This window comes from Papaver somniferum, chromosome 2, assembly GCF_003573695.1.
Source record: "Papaver somniferum cultivar HN1 chromosome 2, ASM357369v1, whole genome shotgun sequence".
NCBI lineage: Eukaryota > Viridiplantae > Streptophyta > Magnoliopsida > Ranunculales > Papaveraceae > Papaver > Papaver somniferum.
In genome coordinates, this window is record NC_039359.1 from 141760168 (window position 1) to 141771217 (window position 11050).

Here is an 11050-nt window from a genome sequence, read left to right on the forward strand (position 1 = left end):
CAATGCTATAACAGATGCAATCATATAGTCGAAACTAAATGCATTCATCAAGGAGTTTATAAAGATACAAGATAACTCCTACAATATTCCACAGCCGCACTCCCCACAAAGATTTGGCAATTAAGCACAAGTTCAATTAAGAACCTTCCCCCAGAAAATGTCATTCCTAAGGGAACAATAAGAGCGAACTTACTTTTACAAAGAAAAGAAGGATTTCTTTGGACATTAACAAAACACATGAAACATGAATTTGTATCCAAAATACTCATATTCAATTAAATTAACCATAAAGAAACCTTAATGATTAATTTAATCGGAAATGTTCAACAAGAGAAAACTTACTGAGCCAGGCAGTGTTTTCAAATAGAAGTGGATCAGGAAAAGATCAATACTACGAAATATTCATTCTATTTTTAATCAATATTTGCATAATGATTTCATAGACTTAATATTTGCATAAAATCAAAAGTTCATTCTATTTTCCATCCATATTTGCATAAAGTCATAATAGACTTAACCTTTGACATATATGGGACAATCAAAGTTCACGGACGTAAACACAAATATCCAATTTTTTTTTTTTTTTTACAATATGTAAAACCCATAAAGAGTAATACTGCAAAATCATCTTCCAAATAAATTAGAATTTAAATAAATAAATCTAAAAACATTGCAAGATGAAAATTGTTGGCAATTGCTATGTGTAATCACAATATTTGTTATTCCAAACCATAGTTATCCTTCTTAAAACATAAGAACAAATTCCCATAAGAAGTTTCCTAGACTATAAATTCTTGAAAAATTATTAATCATCCCAGAAATCTTTGTTGTCAAGAGACATTGGAACATAAGGTTCATGAAGAAAGGAGTCAATTTCAACGAACCTTCTAGACTGATGCTGAACCAAGGCCTTCTGAATTTCAAGAGTGTTTAGAACAATAGCCTTTATTTGTTGCATCTCCATTTTTGTTTCTTTCAACTCTTCAAGAACACCAAAAACTTCTGAAGATTTGAGGGGTTAGCCCTTGGTTTCTTCATATTCTTCCTTTTTTTGTTCAAAGTTGTAGAGGTAGGAGATTGATGTAGTTTTGAAAGTGGTAGTAAAGTTCGTTCAACTCGGATTGTGTGGACTCGATTTTAGACTCAAATTAAAATAGAAAACTTAAAAAGAAATTTTTATCAAGATTATAAAAAGCACTGAGACTCAGGATTCCACTAATCTCCAATTTTTATGTGATTTAATCTAGTCAATAATTATGCAACTCTTTACGTTTGAAGTGATTCTAATATTCGCCTAGACAAGTAGATTCTCAAAACAATAGATGTAAATCGAAAGCATGGACCATCAAAAGACTTAACCTAAGCATGACCCATCAATTGAGAACACAACCACTTAATCAGAATCATAAATTCAATTTCAGTTCAGTGCAAATAATCATAAAAGAATTACAAAAATTAAATTAAATAGAATTTACCACATAATATTTGGAAAAATGGCTTCCTCCGTCGCCTCAGCAATGGGGTTTAGCTCCTCATATTAATCACTTGCTCAAAATATTTGTTCTTATCCCAAAAGTTGATTAAAAGAATGAAAAACTATAAAACTGATTGTTTGCAACGGTGTAGTGGCGTTGCAAAAAAAAGGACTGACTGTTACAAAGAAGTTACTGTAGCAGCGTTACAAATTCGAGACGCTGTTCTTATTTGCAACGTTTGTTCTTCGGCAGCAGCAGAAACACAGGTTTTCCTGCAACTTGATCAATTCAGATCTGTAGTGCTACAAACTCCTCTGCGACTTCTCCAATAACTTCGTCACCTTCCCTGGGACTCGAACAAATCTTTTATACTCTTCATAAACCTAAAAATAGCGATTAAATTCCTCTTTTTCTTTTCGTGCAAGCCACGGCAATAATCTTCTCTGCCGGCTTCCTTACGCGTTTCTAAGACTTCCAAATCATCCGAAACTCTTCCTTAGATAGAATATCATCTTAGGAAACAATATCACGCCTTTAGTCTCCCTGAAATTCCTAAAATAATTCCACACAGTTTCCGTTTACAAGTCGACCTCTGTTTTCTTCTTCCGGATTATCCAGCCCAATTTGATCGATTAAATCACCCATACCAGGCCTGTTTAGTTGAATCACGTCCAGCCCAGTAAAAATCAGCGATTGAATCTCCCTAAAACACCATAGAAATCCAACCCTAACTCAGGTTCCTACGCTGGAATTTTTTCCCGCCAATTTTTTTGAATTTTTGAGAAGAAAGTGGTCTCCCCCTATCCATTCCGGGGGTGCGAATAGTAGATGCCCTGCAGGGATGCCCCTTAGTAATTAGGTTACCCTTTATCCAAATTGAGATTCTGAATAGCAAATGTCCTCCGGGGGTGCCCCGCGCAACTTTTCGAGCCGATTTTTCCAAAAATGTTTATTGGCCAAAAATACCTACACACACATAAAACACCATAATAAGTACAAAAATGAGCACTATCAATATATAGAATCGAGACAAATTAGATACAAAAATGTGTCTATCAGAGATCTTCCTTTTTCCTTCATTATTGATGGCTTAAAAATCATATTAACATCTTTTCCATCAGAAGAATTAATGCTTGGAATCTCCATTCAATTATGGGATTGTGAGAGTCACACAATAACTAGCTCCACAAGCAATCTTTTTATAAAAGAGTTTCCAGGTAAGGAAAAAAGGAATGTAGGGTTACAGAACCTATCGAGAGTAAATAGGATTTACGTACGAGCAATTCACTTCCCTATAAAGGATGGAATTGACAAGTTTAACCCTTCTTTTAGCGATCAAACAGGGTAATCCTTTTACAATATCATAAGGAGATATGATAGGCTTAACATAAATCAAAAGGAAAAAGAAAGAAAAAACAAATACTATTTTCTTTTTCTAAAGCCCGATTGTGCAAACAGTCTTGTCTCTTTGAACTCGGGCAAAAGAGACAAGATGCACCTTCAACACAATTAGATTGTGTTGGGGTGAACCATAATTTGTCCACCATGAGATTCTTGTACGGTTTTTCCGTTTCATGTTTCAGAAAATGCTTAGACCTAGTTCTTTTCTGGAGAGGTCTAATTTTTTATTTAGAAATTAACTTCTTTGGATATGAGTTTAATTTACATACCTCAGATGAATTCGATTTCGGAATAACTTTGAGTTTGTTTGCTAATCGTTTTGCTCTCCGTTGAAGTTTGTTGACATACCTCATTTTACTTTTTTACTTGCAAGAACTTAGAGAGTTCATGACCCTTAAAAGTAGAATAAGTGCATGTCAAGGTGGAGGACGGTTCAGGCTCCATAGTTGAGCATGCTGCTAAACAAATTGAATTTCCTGAAACATATGAGATTGAATTTTCAGTAGACAGAGAAAAATCCATTTTATCCTCCAGAGTGGTTGAAGAAGTTTCCCCAGGAAGAATATCAAGATTGATGTACGTATTTCTACAATCATCGAAATCAGTATTTTCACCGAGGGGTGCAACACTTGATTTTTCATCTTCATTTGAATCATAGTGATCAGACATTTCATCAAGAGTTGCAGCGAGACCTTTGTTCCCATTGTATTTTCTAAGATTTGTACATTCATTAGAAAAATGACCAAAACCTTTACACTTGAGGCACTGAGGCATATCCTCATCATCAGTATCGACAGTGTCCCTATTTTTAGTATGTATACGATCATGAGGTTTAATTGATGACTTCGGGTTTACCTCTGATGAACCGTTTACTTCTCTTCGACCAAGCAGTGCTCTAACAAGGATAATTCCTCCATTCAGACTCTACTTAATTTATTATATCTCTTTTCTTAAGAGCATCAGCAGCTTTATTACAAACTCTAGGAACAAAGACACAAGACCAAGTAGGAAGCTGAGGGAACAAAGATTTACAATAATTTACAATAGTTTACAACCGGATTACTCTGCCAAGGAGGATAAAAAACAGGAACAATTATAGCTCGAAAAAATATCTTATATTAGCTTAGCACTTCACTAATATAGTTTTTTAAAGATATGTTTTAGTTGCTGGAAAATCAAAACACATAAATTCGAAAATCTTAATTATATATTCTCCAATATTCCGGTTTGGGATTACCTTGAGTGTCAAGGAATATCTTTGAAAAATCAATGACAACAATTAGGCACATGTTCAAATTATGTCAACATCTAGAAATTTCCTATCCATCAAACCTTAATTCCAAACTCACACAAACCCGAAAGTATATGTGAATATTGGGAATCGGTTTTTCTCTTGGGATCGGTTCTACCATGACTCCAAACATATGCTAGGATCGGTTAAATTATGACTCCCAATATAGTTAGAGACCGGTTCTACCTTGACTCCAAATAAAATCTAGGATCATTTCTACCTTGACTCCCAACAAAAGCTGAGATCAGTTCTACCATGTATATCGAGATAGGTAGGGATAGGTTCTATCTTGACTCCCAACATAAGTTAGGATCGGTTCTATCTTAATTCCCTCCTTAGGTATGAATCGGTCATCAATTAGATCCTCAAAGAAAACCAGACCAAAATACTTGTTGATTTCCTTTCAATTACGCAACAAGTTTGTAAATATACTTTCCTAAACCAATGTAACAAAACATAGTTTTCTAGGATGAAATCTAACCTATATTCAATACACAATCAAGTAACAAGTTACATAGATTATGTCGATGTCGCATTTATGAAGTTCAAAAGATAAATTTATACTTCGTAATTCAATATATCATATCAAAGCATTCAACAAATGGTATATACTTCCTTGACACGTTGATCATAATAATATGACCAAACTATATAGTTTTGAGTCAACAAGGTTTACAAAATGTAAATAAAATAAAACATATCAACTTAGCAAAACAACACTAAATAACTAAAAACATGTCTATGATGTTTTCCAATGTTCTCTCCTGGGAAATCGCCACAGAGAATTTGATTCTTTTTTTGTAGTTGTAAAATATTAATGATTTGATAGATTGAGTGTATTGGAAGAACTGGTAAATAAATATGTAGCACTGACATTGAGAGATAAATTCATGCACGCGTGACACTACTAACTACAAAGTCAGTAAGAAAGTTTCTTCTCATTTTGGCTCGTGTTGTAGTTGGAGAAGTGGAATATTGGTTGGTTGATGTGCACTGTAGTTTGTAACATACAAGGATGAAAAATTGTTTTAATACATAAATAGGTGAAGTGATTTTTTAAGTAGATATATAACTGACAGGTGGCAATAATACACGAATAATATTTTTGACGAAATCGGTAACTTACATTTGCAACAAGTTTTGGTTTTTCTTTACCATGTTCTAGTCTATTTTGACCAATAAATCGATATTTTACTCGTTTTTCATTTTAGTCAACTAAAATATTTTGTTTGTTTCTTAGAACAAAATTTGTTTTAAAACCCATGATCAATAGGTTTCTTCAGTTTTAATTGACCAACCCTTACTTGCATATTTTGGCATTGATTGTCATGGACTTGTACTAATATTTTAGCCCCATCATTTGATGTCTATTCAAAATGTAGTTTGAGGTCTCAATGACTAAACTAGAATTGTTTAGGTTTTATCAATTTATTACCCATAAAATTTATCCGAAGTTATTCCCAATTTACTAAAAAACAAAACTATTTAGGTTGTTTATTGTATATAAGAGTTTTGAAAATTTGTTATTAACACATGTGTCCAAATATGTCGTTTTTAGAATATTGTCACACAAAATTATGTGATTTATAATTAGAAAATGCTATATGTAATTGAGCGCAGTTTTTCTTATTTTTGAAGGGCTTTGGCGTTGTATACCGGAACTTTTTTGTTCATTTTTCCTTAAATACAATTGTAACCTTTTCTACTAAAAAAAGAGGTCAAATATTAGCAGAAAAGATAACTTTGAATGTTATAATTGATAGTTTCTAGTGCTTAATCTCTTTTCAACTACATTTTGAATATTAGCAGAAAAGAGAACAGATAGATAATAAATGCATTCTTAATGGTCAGTATAGGTTACAAGCTTGTTTGAATTCCACGGGTTAAAGCCAGACAGTTGGTATATAAAGATGGATGGTCTGAGTTTCAAGACACAAGTGTTGAGAAGATACTGAAGTTTCTCTTCCATTAATATGAAGGTGAGGAACAGGGAGTTAGGAATGTAGTGGCAGAGTATCTAGGTAAAATTGCTCCTCATCTTGGCGATAATTGCCTTATTATGCATATTTAATTCAAAATAAAAAATTATTTTAATGTAAAACTAGAGGTATGAATTTGTACCTTTTATTGTTGGCTAATAGTGGACGGGACAACTTTGGTGACAACTTGTTCGGCCGGAGGGGTGAATCTCTGTAATTCAATAAAATCAAATTCTATTCAATACCCGATTTGGGAATTTTGAATAATTTTCTGTGATATCAAAAGATACCTGGGTCTTGTGACTTTTGTCCAGGTGATTGGCGTACTTCTCCAAGTTGCTGATTTGTTTCCCATCTCCACAAAAACAACATGTCTTTTATTTTTTGAGTCAGAACTTTTTCTTCAGCACTTTTTGGGAATCTGTGATGGAATTTTTTTAGTAATTAAAAACCCTGATAAAGTTAATTAGAGATTATTAGAGAAAGAATGAGAAATGTGGATTAAATAATTCTAGATTATCAAATAGAGAATGAGAAACAAATGTAGATTACAAACCTGTAGAGCAATAGGGTTCACTATCCATCTTGAATCGGAAAATTAGGTCGTATTTAAGTCGGAGGATGCGTTGTATTTTTGGAAGAAAATGACAATTACTCCTTTTCCTGGTATTACAGTGTTTCCATATATTTTATTTTTGTCAATCCCTTGTTTATTATAGCGGGAATATGATAACCACATCACCGCCTCCTTGCCTCCTGTTATTCTATTTAGCCACCGTGATTTGCCATATCGGGTATAGTATCGTATTGCTTGTCACTTATACCGATATAATTTTCCAAGTCGGGTATTAATGTCATATCGGTCGTCACTTATTAACCGGTATTATCTAAGAGGAATGAATCCTTACATGTTTATTTTTACACTATCCGGGACATTATATGCTTCTTTTATGGATAAAATCCAAACGATAACGGATTTGAAATTAATATTTTGGGAATATGTTTCTCTTACCAAGATCTATTTTTCTTCCAAAAATAAGCGTATTCCGGAAGACTAAACCTCACCATCTGCCAATTTTAATTTCAATGGTTAAAAAACTTTTTTTTCAAAGATTTATTTTCAAAGTCGTAGATGGTAGTGTTATATGTCTCGGAGTGCATTCATTTTATGCAGGGATATAGAGCTTTGTAAGAGGAACATATCCCTGAAATTTTAGCTTCAAAAACCGTACCATGTGGTTTTGATTAAAAAACACGCCTATAATGTGAGAACAAAAGTGTGAAGGGATCCTCCCTCATTATCTAAAACTAACGAAACCATGGGTTTCCGTCTAGGGGAAATAATCGTTTGATCCTTTTTTAGGTGGTCTCGACTCCCAAGTTCATTATTATGGCAAAAAAAAACAGAGTTCATTCTTTCTAATGAACACATAAAAAGAACAAACCAAATTCAAACTAGAATATAGTTCACTATTTAAAATGAACACATAACAAAAATTTCGTTATTACGAACAAAAAACAGAGTTCAGTCTTTCAAATGAACACCTAATCAAAACAAACTAAATCAAGACTAGAATAGAGTTCATTCTTAAAACTGTTACATCACAAAAAATAGAGTTCATTCTTTCGAATGAACACACAATTTTTTTCGGTTATTATGAATACAAAGCAGAGTTCATTCTTTCAAATGAATACCTAATCAAAAACAAACTAAATCAAGACTAGAATAAAGTTCATTTTTAAAAATGAATATATAGCAAAAAACAGAGTTTATTCTTTCGAATGAACACATAAGAAAACATTAATTATTATGAAGAAAAAGAAGAGTTCATTTTTCAAATGAACACCTAATCAAAAATACATATCTACAAATTCATCGTCTTCGACAACAACAAAGAGGAATAAAACATGGAAGAAGATGATCAATGTACTTCATCATCTTCATCGACTTCAACATCATCTTCATTATCTTCAACATCAGCATCATCGACGAAGAAACACATAAACCTTTCGTCGTCTTCACCATCATCTTTAACAACAGCAACATCAAACAGAGAAAGAAAAACACACAAATCTTCGTCGCAAATCTTCGTCTCATCATCTGTATATGATTCACCGTCTTCACCATCTCTGCAAATCTTCATTTTCTTCAACAACAACAATCTTTATAAAATCTGTAAGTCAATATTGAAAATCAATCACCAACAACAACATATCTCGAAGTCTTCATCATCTTTATCGTCTTCGACGGTAGCAGATCGAATCTTCAATATCAAGCTTAATTGTCTGCATACAACTGCAGCAGAAAGAAAAGAAAAAAAATGGAGAGAAGAGATAAACTAGATCTGAAAATATAGAGGAGGGAGAAAGTAAATATGAGAATAAGATACTTTCTACTTACTTTTTGTATATATGTGGTCCCAAAAGGGTATTTCTGCAACTACAAAATGACAATTACATCATCCATGACGTCACCCTAGGACGAAACAATAATTTCTATGACCAAACAGTAATATATATTTTTAAAAAAGACCAAATAGACAGTTGACTGAGTTAATTGGAACAAATGAACTCTAATATATTATTATTAGAACTAAATGTTATTTTCTACTTCTATTTAATTATAGGTATTGTCATCCTCCATCATATAAATTTGTGTATATTAAATAAATAAATAAATATAAACTATACCCAGAGATGCAAATAATCAGATGATCTTGAATTTAGTGGCAGCAATAAAAATTTAGTGAGCGACCGACTTGACTGGCTAACTGCGCTTTGACCTATATTTTAGACTTAAGCCTATATTTGACACCAATTTTATCAGTCCAAGAAAAAATGGTAATGCAACAAATGCTTCTTTGTGCTTTTAGGGGAGACTGGAGCCAGAGTAAGGTAGTCCCTGGTTCCGCTCATTAATGTCAACAGATATAGCTAATGATACAATAAATAAGGAACTGTATATGAAGATGGAAAACCGGAAAGAAAAAGTTAGAGAAATTATCACTTTTTTATAAACTTAGAAACTACACTTTCTGTCCTCTATATGTAGGCGGAATTTGCCAATTCTCTCATGATAAGAAAATATTGGATTTCATAAATATCCATCACCTTTTCCCTTCATATCATCACCAAGCCAAGAAATATTAACTTATTTTGTGATGATTTCCATGGATAATAAATAAGGGTATATGTGAAACAGTCATCTAAAAATTGGAGTTTCGCATATCTAATAGGAAAATTAAAACCTAAAACTCCGTCCGGAGTATATAAATTTGTGAAATAGAAAAATTGAGAAAAAGAAAAAGAAAGAAGAAAATGAATATATCATTTTCACTCAAAGATATACGACTTTATACATCGTCATGTAAGGAGAATATAATTGCACTTATGACTTTGTTCTAAGAATCCAGCATGAATGTAGATGATAACCTAATTAGGATATATTAGGATTTTTTTGTAGATATTTTTTCTTTTTGAATATATGATTGTCATATGAGTTAAATCATCGTCATCTTATTATAATTTTTTGATATAGCAACCCAAAAATGTTAGATAATAAAATCCTCCACAAATCATATAAATATTATCTAAATAAAGGATGGAAACTTAGCTTGTAAAAACCGAAGTTCATCTCATAATAATCCGAAAGCAATACAAAGATATACGTAAATTGGAACAAGCATTGTAATTATAACTATCAAAAGAATGACAATGACACAAATATTGACGTTAATCAAAAAATTTGATTAGTTTGTTTAATAGTTTAATCTTAAGAACTATGATTAAACTTGGAGTCATCTCTTTGGAGATCATCTTCAAGATCCTTATATTATTCCGGAAATTCATCCTCAACATTATAAATGATTTTCCGAACACGATTAAGTGCACTCTATGTTTTACTTCATCCTGGCGGCGATAACAATTCGATACTGGTTCCCCAACAAATCACTCAGAGAAACAAAAGTTTTCAAAAATAAACTACCATATTATTTCTAACACCCGAGCTCTGTCCTTTTATAAATAGACTCTTTAGATTGGGTTTCTCAACTCCTAAAACCAAGATGTTTCCATTCACTTAAATTGGTTAGTACTTTCCTAAATTGGCACAAATTTCTAGGCTCTGGAGTTTATTTATTGGAACTAAAAAAGTTTCTCTCATACCCCCAAGCTTAAATCTAGTATTGTCCTTAGTGTTTTAAACATAAAATTAAAAGTATGAACAATGAGACACTATTACCACTTGAAGCAAAAGAAGTAAATAAGGATATTACCATGTCGCATGAGCATGGGTTACCTCCCAAGAAATGCTAATCTTAAACTCTTTAGCCATACCAAGAAATTATTAGTCACCTCATAGAATCATATAGTAATAGCCATAACAACTGTGGGTCATTTGCATCAAAAAGTGTTACCACGGATAAAAGGTAAGTACAACAGACCAAGAAAGTGAACCTACCGAGCAAGCCCTTATCTAGTTTTCTGTATAAGATAAGTATATTTAGTTGTGGATCAGGTTCAGGTTCTATAAAGGAGTTTAAATAAAAAAAAAATAGGCCGGGGTTCCTCATGGGTGAGATCCGAATGATCAGGTTGTAGAGTCTGGAAAAACTCAACTAAAAACTTAGAAGCACATAATAATAACCCGAATAATTGTGGATCCTCAAAGTCAATCAGATTTGACTCACATAGTTGACCAAAATGGTGATCATTCTTAAGTAAATGTGTCAACTCTAATTTCCTAAAATAATTAGGTTTAGTCTGAAAAATTAATAACTGACACATTCAAAATTTATACGTTCCCGAAATTTGAAGAAAAGTTTTTTTGGGGAAAATAAAATCAATCTTGGTATCATAGCCTGGGTAAACCACATCAACCAAAGGATGGGTTTCTAACAACTGAA